The 23,115-nt window shown below is 43.3% G+C and overlaps 1 long non-coding RNA gene and 1 pseudogene across 1 annotated transcript; both read right to left on the reverse strand.

Annotated features, from left to right (window-relative positions):
* The window catches only part of LOC138173106 (zinc finger protein 850-like), a 784,878-nt pseudogene that overhangs the window by 11,956 nt on the left and 749,807 nt on the right, over positions 1-23,115 (reverse strand).
* Positions 709-6,672, reverse strand: LOC138173108 (uncharacterized). Its single transcript, XR_011171321.1, has 3 exons — positions 5,752-6,672; positions 3,891-3,965; positions 709-1,089 (listed from the first exon to the last, which is right to left on the reverse strand). It is a non-coding gene; the product is annotated as an uncharacterized lncRNA (long non-coding RNA).

The raw sequence follows: 23,115 nt of genomic DNA on the forward strand, positions 1-23,115 counted from the left end.
GTAGTCAGAGCCTCAATGGCTCCTGAAGCAGAGATCTCCCCCTAGTTGGTCCTCTGCCCTCCCTGCCTCCCCTCTCCCCAACTAACACACACACATTGTCTAGATAACAGACTGACTGATCTAGGGAGGAGGGAAGTTGGGGAAATTGGGGATGGGAGGGATCTGGGATGGAGGTTCTAAGGGAAGACCAGGGGAAACCTGAGTCTGGGAGACCAAATTCAGTCGGGGATTCAGCCCCCTGGCAGGAGGCCTGAGAGCTCTGAAAAAAGAGGGGGCAGGTCAGCAGGAGGTCTGGGGAAGGGGAGCACAGATAGGGGCTGGGAGGAAGACATTCTAACCCAGCTCATGGTAGGGACCTCAGGGACACTGCTGTGGGAGAAGGGCTCCAGGGGGACACTGAGCCTGGGAAAGCAAGAAGACTGTGTCCTGAGGTCTAATTAGTCACAGGGGAGGACTTCTGGGACCCTTTGGTAGAGGTTAGGAGTGGAATTCCTCAAGGGAGACCAGACACAGGGAGCCAGTGCAGGGGATCTGATAGGTAAGAAGCCTAGGGGCTGTGGGTCCAGGTGAGGGGGGTCAGACAGAAGCCTGGATTTCTGTGTCCAAAGTGGGGTCCTCAGGACGGGCAGAAATTCAGGTCCTTACAGGGGGCTTGATGTGAAGGGAGAACATCTGAATCTCGAAACAAAAGCTGGGGGCAGGGAGACATGATTCCTAGGTCCTGTGGGTAAGGTTTGAGTTTTGGGAAAGAGTGACTCAATCTTAAGTCTGGGGAGGAAGATTCCAGCCATTTGGGAAGTGATTGGGAGTGTGGAACATAATTAGGGGATGGAAGCTTGTTCAGCAGCCAGGCCTGGGAGGGAAGATTGCTCAGGGCTGACCTGGAGGGCTCTCACTACGTGGTCAGGGTAGGAGGAGGAGAAGACCAAGGTAGGGACAGCCAACAGAAGCCAGCAGGTCTGTGAGGGGCTGGCTCAGAGTTACCTGGGGCTTGCAGGCACAGAGCTGGGGTCTAGAAGGCAGAGATCTCAGCTCCAGGAGAAGGCAGCCTGATCTCAACTCTGAGAGAAGAAGGCAGAGACACCTGGGCTAAAAGGAAAGGAAGAAGGCAGCCCAGTCTCAGCCCAACATCCTGTTTCAGTCAGACCCTTCTGGGAGGGTCCTCCCACCCTCTGCCCAGTTTCAGAGGCTCTGCTTTGGGCCCTTTCCTCCAATCACATCCAGGGCTAGCAGGTCAGTTCCCTACCTGCCTGTAATGGGAATGCAAATTTGGAAGATCTTCCCTGCCCCTAGGCTAAAGTGCACCTGAAGCCTGGGGTGGGAGGCTTGTTTTTCAGTAGATACTTCTTGATTGGCCAGTGAGTCAATAAGGTTGTTACATTCTCTGAGCCAGGAGAAGGCTATATAAGCCCTGATGTGAGGCTTTGTTTTGGGGACTCACTTTGAGAAGTGTTCTGTGATTTGATCTGTATTCTGGGAAGCCGTTGTCCAGCCCCCCCCCCCCTCCGCTTTGAAAAACCCAGATGTGGAAACCCAGATGTTGACCGGGTATGGATGTAATGGTTGGACAGTTTGGAAAGCTGTCTACTTGATCTGTTTCTGTCTTGATAATTCTGCCTGTATACTTTGAAGTTCGGGATGCTGACCTTTTCCCCTGAACAAGGTAAACGATATATGTCTGACTGATTAAAGTAAGCTTGTTAACCTATTTTGAGTTGCTTTCCTTTAACAAAGCAGATCCAAGAACCTGTGGTAGCTGCAAACCCTGAGGACGCTTGGGGTGCTTGCTGCTACACTGCCTCTGCTCCCCAAGCCCTGCCCTCCATCACCTGGAAGGCCTTGGCCACTGGGATGAGCCCTCTCCTGCCCTAGACCCCTCCCAGGCCTCCATACTCTACCCCAGGGATCTGATTGCACCTGCAGCCTCACCCACCAGGCTGGCCAGCACTGAGAGCACCTCCCCCCCATCACTACCACCTGATTCCTTATTGGAGGAACAACTGGGGACTTTAGGAGGTGGGAGGGGGAGAGCAAGGAAGAGGCAACCTGGAGATTTCCAGGCAAGGAAGAGATGCAGAGGGAAACTGAGTCCTGCTGAGCTTCAGAATGGAGGCTGTGCAGACATGCAGTCATGTGTGTCAGCACATTTCTCCCAATTTAAATTACAATGGGGCTCCTGGAAAGTCAGGTCCCAGGAACATCATCAGGATGTTTGACCCTCTAAGGCCAGATCAGCCCTTAATGTAAAATTTAGTGTTTCAGGGGATGTGTTTAGGAGCTGAAAGAATGAGAATTCAATGTAAGTGGATCAGAATTACCCTCTTGTTCCCTCTGAATGCATTCAGCCTACAGGGTCAGAGGGAGACATGGATAAAGTGGCTTTTATGTCCACACTAATTCTAACTAACATAACCAACTGAATCGATGTTACTTGGCCATTTGGTTTCATGTATAAAAACTATCATTATTAATGTTATTATTTTGTTTCTAATTTTTCTCATTTGGGAATTTGGGGGAAATCACCCTATAAGTTATGCTTTTAAATTGAAAAAAAAATGATTTCTAAAAGGACATACAATTGCATCTTTAGAAAAGGATTATGAACCAGCCAAAGGCCTCCCCAAATCATTCCCCACCCCACCCCACCCCCCAGCTCATGTCAGGGAGCTCAGGGACACTGCAGTCACAGAAGGGCTCCAGGGGGACACTGTGCCTAGGAAAGCAGGACTGTGTCCTGGGGACTAACCAGCAGCTGGGGAGGACTCCTGGGAGCCACTGGAAGAGCTTAGGCCTGGAATCCCCCTAGGGAGCCCAGACACAGGGAGCCAGTGCCTGGGATCTGACTGTGAAGTGGATACAAATGGTGCCCTGGGGGGTAAAAAGGATATTAAGATTTGCTTTTCCAGGACTTTGTGAGGCCCCTCCTGAGGGAGCCTCATTCTCTAGCTCATCCTGTAACTCGTGAACATCCTAAACTCCTTTCCCCCTCCACCTGAAAAACCATAAAACTTCTTACCTTGTACCAAAGGCCTGTTTTTGTCTCCCTTATCCTGTGTCCCTCTTGTCCCTAACCTTTAACCTTCTTCACCTCCACCTGTCCTTAATCTTTAACTGCCATAAACCCTAAGACCACATCATCATCCTGAACATCTGCAGGCTGTAGGGCTTTCTGTCTCTATAGGCCTACTCCCCCCCAATACCTCTAACTTTCCTCTGCCCCAAGCCTACAGCGAAGGTCCTTCCTTGTGATTTCACCTAAATCAAAGCTCTCAATGGCAAAAGAAAATGTCACCTCAGTTAATTCTTCCACATTGGAACCACTCTCCCAAATCTGACCTTGGAAATTGCAGGGATTCCCATCAGTTGGGGAATGCCCAAAGAAATTGTGGTACATGAATGCACTGGTATACTATTGTGCTATAAGAGATGAGGAGCTCACTGATTTTAGAAAATAACACAGTGAAACCAAGAGAACATTGTAGACAGTAAGAAGAATGTCACATTAAGGACTTTAAGAGAATAAGGTATTTTATGTACTATAAATATCCAAATTAACTATAAAGGACATATAAAAAAGGAATCATTGGGCTACAGAGAAAGAACTGACAAAAAGAAATTATATGGAATAATTTTACACAGGCATCCATATATACCTATATATAAATGAGTGTTTGTCTAATGGTGGTCAGGGCCAGCGCTGGGGTTGAGGTAAGAAAAACAAAGAAAGGAATGTCAAGTTGGCCTATTTGCGGGTATTTGCAGAAGATTTGTAGCTTTACATACAATCATCTTCTTTATTATACTATGCTACAGAAATGCTTGTTTTGATCCATAAATTAAAAATTAAATTATTTTAAAATAATAAAATTAATATCAACAATACAACTTACTCTTCAAGGGAAGTCCAAAGGACCTTGGGAATTCTCCTTATTGTTGAAAGGTCAATTCTTTGTTCAGGCTTTTACCTGAATTAGGAAGTCAAAATTTATGACAAAGAGAATTAAAATAAGTTTCTGATAACATAACTGGCTGACAACATACTGAGGCTCTTATAAGGGCAGATTCTCAAGGGATTTAAGAAGGAGCCACCTTTGATTGATAACTTTTGTAAAGAAATGAAAGGCCATTTTGACAGGCCCAGGCCAGCAAAAGAGGGGTTGCCTCTCAGTCCCTCCCTAATCACTGACCCACAAGGGCTAACAGGAACAGAAGAGATGGGTGTGACATGATATCACAACCCAAAAAGACAAGTTCTAGGGACCCCTTAAATTTCCTCTACGTTTGCAATGTTACAATTAGCAGACAGTACCAACGCAGCAGACTGGTGATGCATTCCCCATCACTGCCTGACTTTTGGACTGGAAAAGGTGCATTTTATAAGCTTGTTCATCTGTATTCCTGTGAGGATTCTGTGCCCTATTACATGGTCAAAGTTTGTGGAGGTGCCAGGCATATGTGAGTAATAGGTATACTCTATCCCATTCTCCTTCAGATTGCTCCAGGGGTCTATCATAGCTAATTGTTCTAAAATTCTATTCTTTTCCTTAATTGTAGATTTATCTAGGCCTGAGAGATCTAAATGGAAGACTCCTAAATTTGCTAAAATAATAAGGAAATGTAGTTACATGTGTTTACACGTGTATGCATGTGTGCATGCATGTGTATGCATGTATATATGTATCCATGTGTGTATATGTGTACACATGTCCCTAAAAGGACTATGTTGGTACCTAGCAGCCCCTAAGACTTTGGGTGGCCTATCATAGTCAGTGGTGAATAAGCCAGATATCATGCTGAGGTCTGAGGATTCAAAGACAGAAGTGGAAGGACAGTCTTTGCCCTCTGATAGAAAGAGACAGCACAGGAAAGGAAGCTGAAAAGGTGGGGAGGGTCAGAGGAGCCCAAAGGCACTGGAGGGGAGAGCAGTCAGTCAGGAGTCCCAAAGTCCTGGAGCCAATTGAGAGATAAGGAGAGAGGGAAGTCAGAGGCGATGGCCCCACCCATGGTGTTGGGGGATGGATGGGGGAGGAGTGAGAGGGGAAGAGGCTTGGAAAAGCTCTGTCGGGACTCAGAGAACCTTTTGCCAGGCAGTCCAAGGATGGCCTTGGAGTGAGAGCCCACACTATGAATGGAGGCTAAAATGAAGATTTGTAACTCAGGCTGGGAGGTGATGAGAATGTCCAGGTCACTGTTCCACAAACTTGTGAACCAAAGCAAGGTGCCTTCAGTCTGATAGGAGGGTGGCTGTCCACTCAGGGAGAGTTCACACCATTCAGGGAGGGCAGTGTCTTTATGGGGCCCCAGAGCAGTGGGAGGGCATGGGGTAACAAGGTCTCTGTTGCCGGGGCTCCAGGCTTCTGTGGTGCAACAAGCCATGACCCAGTTTCTGCAGAACAGACTGGGGGCAGGACTAGGAGGTAGGGGGGACTCCTGGGTCCCTCTGGGGAACCCAGTGCTAGGATCTGGTAGGGAAGTAGCGCAGGGACTGAGCGGGGCTGGAGAGGAGCTTGGGGTCAGGGAGCCAGAAAACACCTGGCGCTGCAGGGGAGGCCGGGAGCGGGGCTGCGGGGGCCCAGGGTAAACCTGGAGGGTGACCCCGGTCTGGGAAGAGCCTGCGCCCGGACAGGCTTGGGGCAGGAGCCGGGAGGGCGGCGGGGCTGTGGGGCCACCGAACCAGGGAGCTGCAAGCACAGGGCCAGGGCAGAGGGCGCTTCAAGGCTCCCCCTGGCTTCACCTGACAAGCCCCCTTACCTGGAGCAGGAACACGGTCCCACCTGCACCTCCTGCCCCCAGAGCTCACATAACCTAATCCCGCCCCAGGACAGCAGGGAAACTGCACGAGCTCCAGAAGGCACGTGACCGGAAGCAGCTCCTTGGGGCCTCCCGGACGTTCGGCAAGAAGCCAAGTGTCCAGGGCTCTCCTTGAATTCCCAGGGAGGGCCACTTCCGGTGTAGAAGACCTGCCTTCTGGGAAATGTAGTCCAGCCTGGAACTGAGCCTGGTCTGAGCAGGATGGGCGGGGCGAGGACGATAAAGGTCAAACTTGCCTACCAGGCTCAGCCAGGAGCTACAAACTGAGACTGCTCTCTAAGAAGAATGCCCTAAATACGTGGCCCCTCCCACGGAGGAAGGGGTGCTGGAAAAAGCTGCCTGAGCAGTTTGTAGATATTTGTCAGAAAAAATTCATGTCCAGGGACAGACTGGACTACATCATGTGGGAAGATTTCCACCCCTGAAATATTTCAACACTGATCTCATCTGGGACTTCAAGCTACCTAGAATTGGCAAGAGACACCTTCAGGGGCAACCAGGCAACTTCCTGGTTCTCTTCACACAATGTATGGACCTTTTATAGGAAAATGTGGCAGCAGGAGGACCCTGTCTCTGGGACACAGGAGACCAGCACTTTTCCCTTTCTAGTAACTGATAAATGCTCAAAACCAGCATACTCATGAATGAAGATATTGCCTCTGATACCAGATTGAGAGGGAACAAAGGAAGTGCCACCTAGTCACCCCCATTCTACTTTTTAAAGATTCATTTTCTTCACTGGGTTTTTGTACTTTCTTTTTCATTTGTCCACTTCCTTTTATTAATGAATTGTTTTCCTTTTCTAAGCGCTGATCCAGTTTAAAATGATTCAGTTGCATAAATCTCACTTGTTTCCCTAATTTTCTTTTACCTATCTTATTTGCTTTTTCTTTTTTTAATTAAAAATTATTTTTTAGCTTATTTATAGTTTACAACATTCATTTCCACAAGGTTTTGAGTTACAGATTTTCTCCTCATATTTCCCCTACCCACCAACCCAAAACAGCAATCCCACTGAATAACCCTGGCCCAATCTGCTTTATCCTATATCCTCCCCCAACCCCTCTCCATCTTTCCAATAGGATAAGATGTATCTCCATACCAAAATGCCCGCATATCTTATTTCCCAGTTGCATGTAAAAAAAAAAAAATATATATATATATATATATATATATACACACACACACACACACAATATGAAAAATTTGATTTTAAAACTTTGGAGTCCTGATTCTTTCCCTTCTTCCCTCATGCATAGTTACACAAAACATTTCCATAGTGGTTATATTGTGAAAGACTGACTATATTTCCCTCCATCCTATCCCACCCCCCACTTATTCTATTTTCTCCTTTGACCCTGTCCCTTTACAAAAGTGTGTGCTTCTAACCACCCTCCCCCCAAATCTGCCTTGCCTTCTATCATCCACCCTCTTATCCCCTTCCCCCCTACTTTCCTCTAGGCTAGGACATCCAATTTAGGGTGTATGTTATTCCCTCCTTGAGCAAAAAGCAATGAGAGTAAGGTTGACCCATTCCCTTTTGCCTTCCTGTTCTTCCCCTCCACTGTAACACTTTTCCCTTGCTTCTTCTATATGAGATAATATACCCTATTGTGTCTCTCCCTATCTGCTCTCATTATATTCCTCTCTCACCTCTCAATTTTACTCCTTAAATATCATCCCTTCCTATTCAACTGATCCTGGGCCCTCTGTCTATGTATACAAGTACCCATATATACATACACTCACATATATTTAAATGCACAAAATCCTCTTATATAAACATACATATGTGTGTGTATATATACATATACACACATATATCCCTTCAACTATCCTTATACTGAGAAAAGTTATGTGTTCAAATTATACTTTTTCATGTAGGCATGTAAATAGTTCAACTTTAATAAGTTCCTTATGATTTCTTTTCCCTGTTTACCTTCTCATGCCTCTCTTGCTTCTTGTATATGAAAAAGTCAAATTTTTTATGCAACTCTGGTTTTTTTCATCAAGAATGCTTGAAAGTCCTATATGTCATTAAATGACCATATTTTCCCCAGAAACATTATTCTCAGTTTTGCTGAGTAGGTGATTCTTGGTTTTAATCCTAGCTCCTTGGACTTCCTGAATCTCATATTCCAAACCCTTTGATCCCTTAATGTAGACGCTGCCAGATCTTGTGTTATCCTGATTGTGTTTCCCCAATATTCAAATTGTTTCTCCTTGTTTGCTTGTAATATTTTCTCCTTGACCTGGGAACTCTGGAATTTGTGTATAATATTCCTAGGAGTTTTCTTTTTGGGATGTTTTTAAAGAGGTGATCAATGAATTCTTTTGATTTCTATTTTGCCCTGATTCTAAAACATCAGGGCAATTTTCCTTGAGAACTTCTTGAATGATGATTTCTAGGTTCTTTTTTTGATCATGGCTTTCAGGTAGTCCAATAATTTTTTAATTATCTCTCCTGGAACTATTTTCCAGGTCAGTAGTTTTTCCAGTGAGATAGTTTACACTGCCTTCTTTTTTTTCATTTGTTTGGATTTTTTTGATAGTATCTTGATTTCTCATAAACTCATTAGCTTCCATTTGCTCCAGGCTAATTCTGACACAATTATTCTCTTCAGTGAACTTTTGAGATTCCTTTTCCATCTGGCCAATCAGTTGTTTCAGGCACTTTTCTCCTCATTGGCTTTTTGTGCCTCTTTTGCCACTTGAGTTAGTGTATTTTTTAAGGTGTTAATTTCTTCAGTCACATTGTTGAATCTCTTTTCATGATTTTCTTTTTTTTTTCTTCCAAATGCTTTATTAACTTCTGGTTTGTATCATTCATTTCTGCCAGACTTTGAGTTACAAAATTTTTCCCCTACCCACAGTCCCAAAATAGCGGTCCAACAGGATATCCCCCCCTCCAATCTGCTCTCTCCCATATCTTCTCCCATACCCCCTTTGACTTTTCCAATAGGGCATGGTGGATCTATGTCCAGTGCCTGTATATTTTATTTCCCAATTACATATGAAATAGTATTAATAATAGTGTGTGTATGTGTGTGTGTGTGTGTGTATATATATATATTTTTTTTTTAACTTGTGATTTCAAAACTTTGAATTCCAGATTCATTCCCTTCTTCCCTTGTCACCCACCCTTACTAGGAAGATAAGCAATTCAGTACCTATGCAAAACATTACCATAGTAGATATATTGTAAAAGACTGACTATATTTCCCTCCCTCCTATTTCACATCCAACTTACACTATTTTCTACTTTGATCCTGTCCCTTTTCAAAAGGGGCGCTTCCAACTTCCCTCCCCCCCAGCTTTCCCTCCCTTCCATCATCCCCCTCTTATTCCCTTCTCCCCTACTTTCCTGTAGGGTGAGATACCTTATTTAGTGTGTATGTATTCAATGAGAATAAGGTTTTACCTTTTTGCCTTCCTGTTCTTCCACTCCATTTTAACCATTTCCCTTGCCTCTTCTACATGAGATAGTTTACCCCATTCTGTTTCTCCCCATCTCCTCTCATTATATTCCTCTCTAGGCTCTTAATTTCACCTATTAAGTATCATCACTTCCTATTAAATTGGTCCTTTGCCCTCTATGTGTACGTGTAAACATATATACACATTCACATATGTATTCATATGACCATATACCCATATATGTATATATATTTCTATTCCCTTAAAATAATTTTTGAGAAAAGTTTCATCAGTTACAATTATCGTTTTTCCATGTAGGCATGTAAATAGTTCAACTTTAATAAATTCCTTATGATTTCTTTTTTCCTGCTTACGTTCTCATGCTTCTCTTGCTTCTTATGTTTGAAAGTCAAATTTTCTGTTCAGCTCAGGTTTTTTTCAACAAGAATGTTTTAAAGTCCTCTATTTCATTGAATGACCCTATTTTTCCCTGTAGCACTATACTCAGTTTTGCTGGGTATGTGATGCTTGGTTTCAATCCCAGCTCCTTTGGCCTCCGGAATATCATATTCCAAGCCCTTCAATCCCTCAGTATAGGAGCTGCTAGATTCTGTGTTATACTGATTGTGTTTCCCCAATATTCAAATTGTTTCTTCTTGTTTGCTTGTAATATTTTCTCCTTGACCTGGTAACTATAGAATTTGCGTATAATATTCCTAGGAGTTTTCTTTTTGGGATCTTTTAAAAGAGGTGATTGGTGGATTCTTTCAAACTCTATTTTGCCCTCTGGTTCTAAAACATCAGGGCAATTTTCATTGAGAACTTCTTGAAGGATGATTTCTAGGTTCTTTTTTTGATCATGTGTAATGTAATGCCAAGCAAAGGCAACTTCCCAGGTTCAAAATACCAGCATAGGTGCTCTCTATTTTATTCAGTGACAAACCAAGAACAGAGAAGATCAAAACATGACATCATTCAAAATACAGCATTTACTAAGTGTGATTAAATAATCTCCAAGGACTACCCCACCCCAGGATCTTCCAATCATTCAATCAATTACAAAGTTCCTGGTCTAAATACTTCACCCCTAGGCTATACCTTCTTTTAGTCCACCACAAAGCCCCTCTTCTCAAATGGAGATTAGTTTCCAAACATAAGTAAAATACATTCATTTGCTCAACCATAGAACACAAAAAGGTCAAAAGTTCCCCACCCCTGGATCACAATTGAATCTACCCCAGAGTTACATCAAGTTTAAACACAGCACTTAATACCCAAATGGAGGTCTTTTCTTCATCTTGACACGAGGCAAGTTCTCAGCAATCTTAGTTCCTGGGGAGACAAGGCTTAGCAAAGCCACAAGATACATTGCCAGTCCCTTCATAAATTTATCCTCTGTCTGTAGAACAGTCCTAGAACCCCTGAACACATTAGCAAAGCCCTCTCCCAGGATTTCTGTAAACATACAACAAGAAAATCCTTCTTCAGGGCTTCTGAACCAACAGAAAGGCTCCCAGACCCCTGCAACAACAGCACTGTCCCTCACCAGTGGACAGTATTCACTCTGTCTGCAGGACAGTCTCCAGACCCCTGCAACAACAGTACTGTCCCTCACCAGTGGACAGTATTCACTCTCTGTCTGCAGGGCAGTCGCAGGCCTTCTTAGCGAACAGCCAGGTTCCAGGACTTCTTCAACAAAAGGACAGTCTTTCACCAGTGGACAAATCTGGCAAAATAACATCAAAACAGACAGACAAAGTACCAGCAAAACAGCCATGTCTCCTCAGTCCTTGGCAGCTCAGGGGGCAGGTCTCAAAAGTCCAGGGCAAATCAAAGCGGCCACCAGCAATTCTCTTAGTCTCTCTCTCTCCACGAGGTGCTGCTTCCAAAAAAAAGATCTTCCGCCTCTCTCTAGTGTCTCTCCAAATCTACATCACCAGCTCCTCCCAATTCAGGACTTTCTTTTCACATCAACAAGCCCATCCCACAGGTGGGATTAACAAACTCTGGGTTTTAACACAATCAATTTGAAAACCAAGCCAATACAGGGGAATCTTTAATTGCCATTACTATCACATCATGCCTTTCAAGTAGTCCAATAATTTTAAAATTATCTCTCTTGGATCTATTTTCCAGGGCAGTGGTTTTTCCAATGAAATATTTCACATTGCCTTCTATTTTTTCATTTGTTTGGATCTCTCTGATAGTGTCTTGATTTCTCATAAACTCACTAGCTTCATTTGCTCCAGTCTAATTCTGAAGGAATTATTCTCTTCAGTGAGCTTTTGAGATTCCTTTTCCATTTGGCCATCAGCTTTTTCAGGCATTCTTCTCCTCATTGGCTTTTTGTGCCTCTTTTGCCATCTCAGTTAATCTATTTTTTAAGGTGTATTTTCTTCAGTCACGTTGTTGTCTCTCTTTTCCTGATTTGCTTGTATCATTCTCATTTCTGTTCCCAATATTTCCTCCACTTCCCTTACTTGATTTACAAAATCCTTCTTGAGCTCCTCCATGGCCTGTAAGGAATTCTTATTTTTCTTTCAGGCTTTTTATGCAGGAATTGTAACTTCATTGTTTTCCTCCCATTTCATGCTTTTATCCTTCTTGTCCCCAAAACAGGAATCTAAGGTTTTATAGTTTTGATTATTTTGCTTCCTCACCTTGCTCATGTTGCCAGTCAATTACTTTACTTTTGAGCTCTTTGCCATGGTAGAACTCTGCTTCCAGAAAGGGGAGCTTTGTCCCAAATCACTGGGGTTTTGGCTGCTGCCGGAGCTATTAGTTGGGTGCCCTCTATGGAGCCCCCAGTAGCTGTTGCTGGACCACCACCCAAGACAGCAATCCAGATCCAAGCAGGTTAAAGCAAGAGCAATTCAATGGTCACTTGGTCCCCATATGATCTGCAGGAGAGGGGCTCTGGAAGCAGCCACATGGCAGCAGCTGCAGCCTCTGCACCTTTACCACTTCTTGCCCTGGGGGCAGTGGCCAGACCATGCTCTCCCCCCCCAATTCCAACAAAGTTCCACACTGACTTTTTACTTGCTCTTTGGCATTAACCAAGAACTTGGTATACATAACCAATGCAGCAAACACCAACATTCCCAAGTCTTTCCTCCCTCAGGCCTTCAACACAAAACAGGCCCCCTTAGGCACAAATGCCCCTCTTTCACTCATGCTAGCTGCATGCAGATAGAGAAAATAACACAATTCGAAGAGCAACACACAGGGCTTCTAGCTGTCTGACCATCACATACATACATAGTTAATTTCCAGAGAGAAAAGCACCAACACCTGAGCCCAGGGTCTCATCTGACCAAATCATACAACTCTTCCCATGACTGAGCTCCAAAGCAAAACCTACCTCACAATATATACACCCTTCTCCAGGGTCAGAAGATATCCCAGCCTTTGTGCCCCACTGCCTAATTACAAATTAACAAGAGGTATGGGTCTTCCTAAAAACAAGCCTCCCTTAAGCAACCTTCTCTTGTTGGGCTCCAAGGGCAGCCCATTAAGGGTCAGGGAAGATCTTCAAATTCCCTTACCATTATAATATGTGTATGTGTTTTCTTTTTCACTACTGGGACCTCCAGAGTCTGCTTGTTTCTAGAACTTCATAAATGCCTGTGCACTTGACTTGATCCAGTAGAATATGAGCTCGTTGATGGAGGGACTCTTTAATCTTTCTTTGTATCCTCAGTCCTTAACTCTCTCGCAGGTATATAGTAGGTGCTGAATACTTGTTTACTGATTGGTAAAGCATTCTTGAATTAACTTGATAGAGTCCCCAGTTCCAGAGGACCTGAGACATTCTCTTATTTTCTGTACCCACGATCTGACACTATCAGTTCTGGTCAAGGAAGAAGGCCTATTGGGAACCAAGACTGGGGTTTCCTCAGAAGACAACTCAAAGGAGTCACTTTGCTACATCTTATTCCACTGTGATTTTATACTTTTCATAATCAGAGGTCAGACAATCCATCAGATGAAAATGGCTCCTGTATTAGAAGCAAAGGAGTAACCAAACTGGTACAGCCTTCTTCCCCCGGAGTTGATGTCTCTGCCTTTTTCCCCTAGAGCACAGCTCACTCTACCTTCCTTTGGAGCTGAGATATCTCTCCCTTCTGGAAGCCAGTTCTGCTGATGCAGGTCCCAGGAAGGTCAGACCCCAGGTAACACACAGCTCCTGGCTTCTGTTCACTGCCCCTTCCACAGGGTCTCTCCCCCACTCTGCCCCTCTGTCCCCCCCTTCAGCTGGGAGAGGTCTTGATTACTCAGTGAACCATTTCATCACTTTAGAATTAGACACCTGTTTTTCAGTGGCTCCTTCCCCAGGGTTCCTAAGATTTTGTGACCATGCCCAAAGAGAAGATCCCAAGACCCTCACTTGGTAAGCTCCCAAAGAACTTCAGACATAATATTGAACGTCATACAGACTAAGTGACCCACTGTTCCCAGACCTGCTTATTGGTCAGTGTTGGGGGAGCATCAGCCAGTCTGCTGCTTTTTTACTTCCTTCTATTCATTGCCTAGTCCATCTCCCCCTGCCTATGTGCACCTGGTAGCCCTTACTTCCTGGTCCTTGGGAGCTACTGAGATGCAATGGCCCATCCTGTTTTATTGCCATGGACCTTTCCAAATTTCTTTTATCTCATTACAAAAGGTATCAGTAAAAGCTGCTTTCATCTGGAATCCCATGCTGACCTAAGGTGATCAACCCCTCAAAGTATTGCTACCTTGACATAAGATAATAGAGACTTTTAAATTATTTTTGTCCTGAGATTTGCCTCCTTAATCAGAGTGAAAGCCTGAATGAAGAATTTACAAGGTCCTTCGTATTTTTCTCAAAAAAAAATTACTATTTATTTTAAATAAATAGTAATAAGTTGCTATTTAGTAAATATAGTAAATTAGTAAAAATAGTAAAATTATGACTAGTACTACTAAATAAATAGTAATAAATTACTATTCATTTTAAAGCACAATATATCCAATTGAATATGTAAAAGTGTTTTAAACATTTTAATCATACTCTTACAGTTTAATTCATCATTTCACAGTATTCTGATCAGAAGAAAAGTTATTCTTCTAAGGTTACAGTTACATGTCCCTCTAGAAATAACTTTTTTCACATTGTGAGCACAGTTTCTGCAATGGTTTCCCCAAATCCCTAAATGAGTAACAAACAAATAGAAACATAAAAATGACAATCGTAAGCATCAGAGGTAGCAAGATTTTTTTAAAGAGGGTCACAAGTCCCAAATTAGAAATAGGGGAAGGGGTATTGTTTTCCAAGAGGGTCACAAGTACCTCATTAACAGAAACCAGGTAGAACTGGTCTTGGGCTTAAGGACATTTCCAGGTGGGTCAAAAGTCACTGCTAAAAGGCAGAAGTACATGCTTAATGACCTTATGAAAATTATCTCCCCTGACCAAGGCGGAGCCAAGGCTTAATTTGAATGCACATAAAGTGTATTGTGGGAGGGGGCACCTGTTAAGAGGGTTAGTATGAACAAAGTGGATCAGGAAGTTGTTCACCTCTGAGGACCAGCCACTGGGAGGAGGGAGGGACCTCGCAGCCAGAGCAGGTATAAAGGCGCACCACTAGTGTGTGTCTCTTTGTACAACACCCTGCTTTGCAACCTTGCATTAAAAAACTAAAAGCTTTCCTGGCTCTACAAAGAGTGTTGTTCTTTCTCAAGCGAGCATATTTCTCACATAATGTTACAATTCTAATACACAAAGCAAAAGTGTCAGTGAAATAACATCAAGTCACTTGATTATTGCCAGCCATTACTGAGTCTGTTGTAAGCATGACACACAGAATTAGGCTCACCTGCAGGTTTATTTCTCTCAAAGCTTGCAGAACATGCCTGTAGTGATATGCATTGTAAATGAACCTGAGCACGGGCAAAATTCCCTCTCAGCCCTCCCTTCCTTCCTGACTCAGAATGCCTGTGTCAGCCAAAATTATATTCTTTATATATATTAACTATATTATGAAAAATTAAATAGATTATAAATATAGTAAGATAGTAGAATGTCAAAGTGTCCATTGAAATTATAGATCCAAGATGTCCGTGCTTCTTTAATAAACATGACATGACATGACATGACATCTATAGAAGACAAAGAAAAGTCCCATAATTCAAGATAGTATCTCACTGAAGGCACTATGTCCTTGGAATTCATAAAGTTCTGCCCACCCTGAGGATCCCACTTTGGATGCAGGAACCAAAGCTCCTGCCCAGCCCCCATTATCTGGACCAACAGCCCCTGGGCTGCATCCCTGTCAGATCCCAGGCACTGGCTCCCTGTGTCTGGTCTCCCTTGAGGGAGTCCAGGCCTAAGCTGCCCCAGAGGGTCCCAGGAGTCCTCCCCAAGTCCTAGTTAGATCCCAGGACACAGTCCTCCTGCTTTCCCAGGCTCAGTGTCCCCCTGGAGCCCTTCTGTCAATGCAGTGTCCCTGAGCTCCCTGCCTTGAGCTGGGTTAGAATGTCTTCCTCCAGCCCCCACCTGTGTTCCCCTTCCCCAGGACTCCTGCTCCCTGCCTCCTCTTTTTTCAGAGTCCTCAGACCCCTGCAGGGGGCTGAATCCCAGACTGGATTTGGTCTCCCAGACTCAGGCTTTCCCTGGTCATAACCTGGTGCCCCCATCCCCAACCTTCCTACACTTCCTTCCTCCCTAGATCCAGCAGTCAGTCTGTTGTCTACATAATGTGTCATTGTGTTAGAGAGGGGAGGCAGGGAAGGTCAGAGAAATCCTGAGTCAGGAGCCATAGAGACTCTAACTCGTCTCCTCCTAAGTAGGATCCCAAAACACTTTTGCCTCTAGGGTCTCTGAAGGAGAATGGAGGGGAAGGGGACCAAAGAGGAGCCACAGGCGAGTGAGGGACCATCTTCTTTGTCAAGCCCTACCCTGCTGGTGGATTGGAGTCTCTTCTCAGAGGGTAGGGTCTGACCCTTTGCAACTGTCTCTAGCCCACTCTCCCGCCCTGGAAGGAAAGGGAAACACTCTGCCCCTCTAGGATCCTTTTCCCTTTCCAGCTCAGTCTGCAGAGGATCAAGGCCAGGCCCAAGCAGGGAGCCTGTAGCCATAGGGAATGGCCCCTGGGAGCTACAGACACCCCAGCCCAGGGAACTGCATTCTGTCCTCAGACTGGACCAACATCAGCCAAAAAGGCCATTTCCTTAGAAAAAGAGGGACTGTCTGTGAGGTTTGCAATCCACTACCTAAGGACTGTTTCTTTACAAAAATAGGCAGGAAATTGCAAACAGTAGTAAATAGACTGGCCCGCTTTCTCCTGTACTTGGAATTGATTCAGGGCACTTTGGACCCATAAGCACTAATGACCATTCCCCTCCCTAGTCCCAATTGCTGACCTACTGGGTACTTTTGAAAGGTTTCCCTCATGACCCTTGAAGCACAAAGACAACCACTTCACTCATTCCTCTGTCCTGTAGGGGTCTTCTCTTTGCTCCCTGTATCCATGCCTAGCACCCCTCCCTTACATCCACAGAACTGCTCTCCCCTCCTTTTTGCTTCTTTGGCCAAGCTCTCCCTGCCAGACCTTGAAGGCTGGGTGCTCTGCTGGTCCTCCAGGGTCTGAGCTGCAACAATTTGTCTGTCTGGTGCACAGTAAGCAGTTCTGCTTTTATAGCTGGTGTGACTCTCAAGGGTACAAGGGGTGAAAGGAGCAAATACTGTGAGCTGGGGTGGGGGTCAGGGTCCCAGGCTCCTGCATACTCTTGTCTAGTGGTTCTAGAAGTAATAGCAACTCAAGAAAACAGGTGAAATTGGCTTCTGGGTTACTCATACATTCCCAGGTCCTTAGTAGAGCTGTTTGGACCAGGCCAAAGAAAAGAGTGCCTTATTCAGCTGTTAGTGTATTAGCATTTGTGAAGGGTCTTCCCTTGTTAGAGAGGATGTAGGGAAAGGGCTGACTTTGGGGAACTATTTGAAGCCCTGGGAGTTTGGGGTTTTTTTTCCCTTCAGGGAAAGGGAGGAACTCAATCTCTGTCAGACAGGCATCACTCTCAAAGGAAAAGACACAATGGAGACTTTTCTCCCCAAAATAAACTTTATTTTAATGCTCTTTGGAGCAAGGAAGACAGGACACTTAGGGTTAAGTGACTTGCCCAAGGTCACACAGCCAGGAAGTATTAAGTGTGTGAGGCTCCATTTGAACTTAGGTCCTCCTGACTCCAGGGCTGGTGCTCTATTCGCTGCCCCCAAAACCCACTTTTGACCATGTTCACAACAATCCTATATGGTAGATGTTCTTTTTATCTCTGTTTCATAGTTCAGGAAACTGAGGTAAACAGGTTCAATGACTTAACAGGGTCACATAACCAGGAAATGTCTGATGCAGGATTTAAACTCAGATCTATATGAAATCCTAACATTTTTTTTTGCTCCCCCAACATTGTCTTGGTGTGCCCATCTTCCCACAATTCCTCCAACATTGACAGCTGCCATTTTTGTCAGTTTTTCAGACTATAAGATGAAGCCTCAGTGTTGTTTTGGTTTACTTGCATTAGTTGTTTGGAACATTTCTTCCTGTGGTTGAGAATACTTGGCAGTTCTTCTTTTGAGAATTCTTTGTTCATATCCTTTGACCATTTATCTATCGGGCAATAGCCATTTGTTGTTGTTTTTAAGTTATTTCAGTCAGGTCTGACTCTTTGGGATACTCATTGGGATTTTCTTGGCAAAGATACTGAAGTGATTGGCCATTTCCTTCCCCAGGAACTAAGTCAAACAAGCTTAAGTGACCTCCCCAGGGTCACATTGCTAGTTATTGTCTAAGGTTGAACAGAAATTAGGTTCTCCTCACTTTTGACTTGGTTATCTATCTACTGGCAACCTAATTGCCATTGGCTATTAGGCTTTTTTTTTTTTTTTTTAGCAATTGCGGTTAAGTAACTTGCTCAAGCTTTACACAGCCAGGTGTTTCTGGGTGGGTGCTAAGTGTCTGAGCCTGGATTCAGTCCCCAGGTCATCCCAACACTGGGGCCGGTGCTCTTACTCGCTGTGCTACCTGGCCACCCCTTATTAGGATTTTTAAAAATAACACTTCATTTTTCCCCAACAACATGTAAAAACATTTTACTGTTTATTTTTTCTCTTAAATTTTAAGTTCCCAGTTCTCAACTTGCCTCCTTGCTTTTACCTCTCCCACAGTGGAGAAGCAATCAGAAATAGGTTGGACATATGCAATCATGTAAAGCATTTCCGTATTAGTCACTTTGTGTGTGGGGGGGAACTTGAACCAAAAAGAAAATGAAAAACAGTACACTTTACGTCTTTGTTCATAATCAATCAGTCCTTTCTGTGGAGGGAGATAGCATTTTTTCATCATGAGTCTTCTGGAGTGTCTTAGATCATGGTACTGTGAGAGTAACTAAGTTATTCACTTGTTATTCAAATTGCCATATTGCTGTTACTGTGTACAATGTTCTCCTGGTTCTGCTCACTTCACTCTGCATCTATTTAAGTAAGTCTTTCTAGGTGTCTCTGAAGTCACCCTGTTTGTCATTTCTTATAGCACTGCAGTATTCCATCGCAATTATACACCACGACTTGTAAAGAGCCTTCCCCAACTAATGGGTATCTCCTCAATTTCCAATTCTTTACACCCACAAAAGGAGTGATTATGAGTACTATTGTATAAATTGTTCCTTTCCTCTTTAAAAAAAAAAAAAAACCTTTGGGATACTGATTTGTGTTATTGTTGGTTAAAAGTATGCACCGTTAGGGGCAGCCAGGTAGCACAGCGAGTAAGAGCACCGGCTCCAGTGTCATGATGGGTTCTAAGTTTGAAAGACTTTCAATACTGATTATATTAATAAGGTTTCTTTCCAGTATGGATTCTCTGATGTCCAGTTAAATGGGACCTCTGTCTGAAAGCCTTTCCACAAGGATTACATTCATAAGGTTTCTCTCCAGCGTGGATTTTCTGATGTGTAACAATACTTGATCTCTGTGTAAAATCTTTACCACGCTGAATACATTCATGAGGTTTCTCTCCTGTGTGGATTCTGTGATGTTCAGTAAGTTTAAAGTTGTTTCTGAAAGCCATTCCACATTCCTTACATTCATAAGGTTTCTCTCCAGTGTGGATTCTCTGATGTACAGTTAAATAGGAACTCTGTTGGAAAGCCTTTCCACATTGATTACATTCAAAAGGTTTCTCTCCAGTGTGGATTCTCTGATGTTCAGTAAGTTTAAAGTTGATTCTGAAATGCTTTCCACATTGCTTACATTCATAAGGTTTCTCTCCAGTGTGGATTCTCAGATGTACAGCTAGTTTAGATTTCACTCTGAAAGCCTTTCCACATTGATTACATTCATAAGGTTTCTCTCCAGTGTGGATTCTCCGATGTACAGCTAGTTGAGATTTCACTCTGAAAGCCTTTCCACATTGATTACATTCATGAGGTTTCTCTCCAGTGTGGATTCTCTGATGTTCAGTAAGTTTAAAGTTGGTTCTGAAAAGCTTTCCACATTCCTTACATTCATAAGGTTTCTCTCCAGTGTGGATTCTCTGATGTACAGCAAGACCACTCCCATTTCTGAAAGCCTTTCCACATTGATTACATTCATAAGGTTTCTCTCCAGTGTGGATTCTCTGATGTACAGTTAAACTGGACCTTTGTTGGAAAACCTTTCCACATTGATTACATTCGGAAGTTTTCCCTCCAGTGTGCATTCTCTGATGTACAACAAGTTTACATTTCTGTCTGAAAGCGTTTGCACATTGATTACATTCATGACGTTTCTCATTAGTGTGGATTTTCTGATGTTCAGTAAGTTTAAAGTTGGTTCTGAAATACTTTCCACATTCCTTACATTCATAAAGGTTTTCTCCAGTGTGCATTCTCTGATGTACAAGTTTACATTTCACTCTGAAAGCCTTTCCACATTGACTACACTTATAATTTTCCTCTCCACTGTGTATTCTCTTATGGATAAGGAAGGATGAGCATTCACTAAAAGCTTCATCACACTGAGGACACTCATGTGGTTTCTCTTCAGTCTGAATTTTTTCATGGTTAATAAGGGATGACTGTTGAATCAAATCCTTCCCACAATGATGATAATCATATGGTTTCTCTCCTATGTGGACTCTGAGAAACACACCACAGCATTCTCTCCCAGTGACGTCATAGGCACCATCACTTATGACAGTCTTCTCATGATTTTCATTCACAAAAATGTTTGGCTTTTCAGAACTCTCCAGCATTTTAGGTCTAATCTCTCCTTCTGCCAGAAACAAACAAACAAAAAAAATATATATATATATACACACAGAGAAACATGGACACAAAATATGTAATTATATTCCCTCTCCTACTTGGGGATAAAGTAAACTAACTGATCTACATCTTGCTTCCCCAGAATAAGAAAAAATTCTTCAAAGTCTAATGGACAAAATAAATCATTTTAAAATGCCATTAGTTTACATCTGCAGGACAACTTGATTTACAAAGACCTTCAGAGACAATCACATTGGATCCTCAGAAACACCACTGACAATAACAGGAACAGCATTCTTCTTATATGCACAAGTCAGGCCATGAGCTTAGAATGGCTGAGTAACATGACCAACCTCTGCGTAGCTGAGTCTACAAATGCAACTCTGCAAATGGGCATGCTCTGTCCACAGTACAAGAGGGCCTTTCTCCATCAAACTTTCTTTTCTTTTGCTATTAACAAAATTCATTTTATTATACCATGGTGACTTCTTCCCTTCTTCTCTTTGGGTCTTCCTATTCCCTGACACACAATGATATTGAAAAGAGGCCAATTAGTGTGTGTAGAAGATGGCGGAGGAGAAGCAAGACCTCCGCGCGGCTCCGGCTTCCACCTTCACCAAAAAGAGGACTCTGAACAAATTTTGGAGCTACAAAACCCACAAAATGACACAGAGAAGCTAATCTCTGGCTGGGGACAGCCTGACATGCCAGCAGGAATTGGCCAGCACAGCGCTCTGGGAGCCAAGCCCAGGCCTGTGTGAGCCAGAGGTTTTAGCCCCAGTGCGGGCCTGAGCAACCCCCGGCCAGAGGGACTCCAGATCACCAGCAGCTGTGGAGATCCAGAAGTATCAGCACATAGATGTGAGGTCAGTGCAATCTGAACTTTGGGACCCAGTAGGTGGGGGTGTGTCCGGGCACAGGCTGCAGAGTGTATGGGGACCAAGGGACCATCTGAGGAGTAATCCCTCTTGCTTTAACCTGCTTGGATCTGGATTGCAGTCTAGGGTGGAGGTTCTGGGGTGTGTGACCAGCTTGCCAGAGTGTGCGGATGCTTCAGAGAGGGCACCCAACTAATACCTCATGGCAGATGAGAAAACCCCAGCATTTGGGACAAAAGCTCCCCTGTCTGGTGGCAGAGTCTTACTGTGGCAAAAAGTCCAGGGGTCAAGTGACTTAGGGGCAACATGACCAGGCAAAGGAAACAAAGCAAACCGAAGATGAAAAATTGGGAAGAGAAATGAGAACAATGCAAGAAAATTACAAAATTAGAGTCAACAGACTGACTGAGGAAAATCACACCTTAAAAAACAGATTAAGTCAACTGGCAAAAGAGGCTCAAAAAGGCAATGAGGAGAGGAATGCCTTAAAAAGCGAAATTTGCCAGATGGAAAAAGAATCTCAAAAGCTAAATGAGGAGAATCATTAACTCAGATTTAGAATGGAGCAAAAGGAAGCTAGTGAGTTTATGAGAATCAAGATGATGTAAAATAGATCCAAACAAATGAAAGAATAGAAGGCAATGTGACATATTTCATGGGAAAAACCATTGATCTGGAAAATAGATCCAGGAGAGATAATTTTAAAATTATTAGACTACCTGAAAGCCATGATCAAAGAAAAAACCTAGAAATCATCCTCCAAGAAATTCTCAAGGAAAATTGCCCTGATATTTTAGAACCAGAAGGCAAAATGGAGGCTGAAAGAATCTGCCAATCACCTCCTAATAAAGATTCCAAAAAGAAAACTCCTAGGAATATTATAGCCAGGTTCCGGAATTCCCAGATTAAGGAGAGAATATTACAAGCAGCCAGGAAGAAACAATTTGAATATTGTGGAAACAAAATCAGCATAACACAGCATCTGGCAGTTTTTTGTTTTGTTTTGTTTTGCTTTTTGGAGGGCAATTGGGTTAAATAACTTGCCCAAGTTCACCTGGCTAGATTTTTTGTGTGGGTGTTAAGTGTCTAAGGTCGGAACCAAACTCGGGTCCTCCTGACTCCGGGACTGGCACTTTAGTCACTATGCCACCTAGCCGCCCCTGATTTGGCAGCTTCTACACTGAGGAATCAAAGGGCCTGGAATAGGATATTCTGGAGGTCAAAGGAGCTGGGATTAAAACCAAGAATCACCTACCCAGCAAAACTAAGTATCATGTTTCAGGGGAAAATATGGTCATTCAGTGGGATAAAGGACTTCCAAGTATTCTTAATGAAAAAAACAGAATTGAATAGAAAATTTGACATTCAGATACAAGAAGCAAGAGAAGCATGAGAAGGTAAACAGGGAAAAGAAATCATAAAGAACTTATCAAAGTTGAACTATTAACATTCCTACATGGAAAAATGATAATTTTAACTGATGAAACTTTTCTCAGTATGAAAATAGTTGAAAGGAATTGAAATATATGTCTATATCGGAGGGTATAGCGGCATATGAATACATATGTGAATGTCTGTTTATATGTTTACAGACATACATAGATAGAGGGCATAGGACCAAGTTAATAGGAAGGGATGATACTTAAAAGGTGAAATTAAGAGGTGAGAGAGGAATATAATGAGAGGAGATGGAAAGAAACAGAATGGAATAAACTATCATATAGAAGAGGCAAGGGAAAATGGTTAAAATG

This window comes from Petaurus breviceps, unplaced genomic scaffold (assembly GCF_028583685.1).
Source record: "Petaurus breviceps papuanus isolate PSGF00001 unplaced genomic scaffold, PetGlider_PUasm1.0 563, whole genome shotgun sequence".
NCBI classification, from domain to species: Eukaryota; Metazoa; Chordata; class Mammalia; order Diprotodontia; family Petauridae; genus Petaurus; species Petaurus breviceps.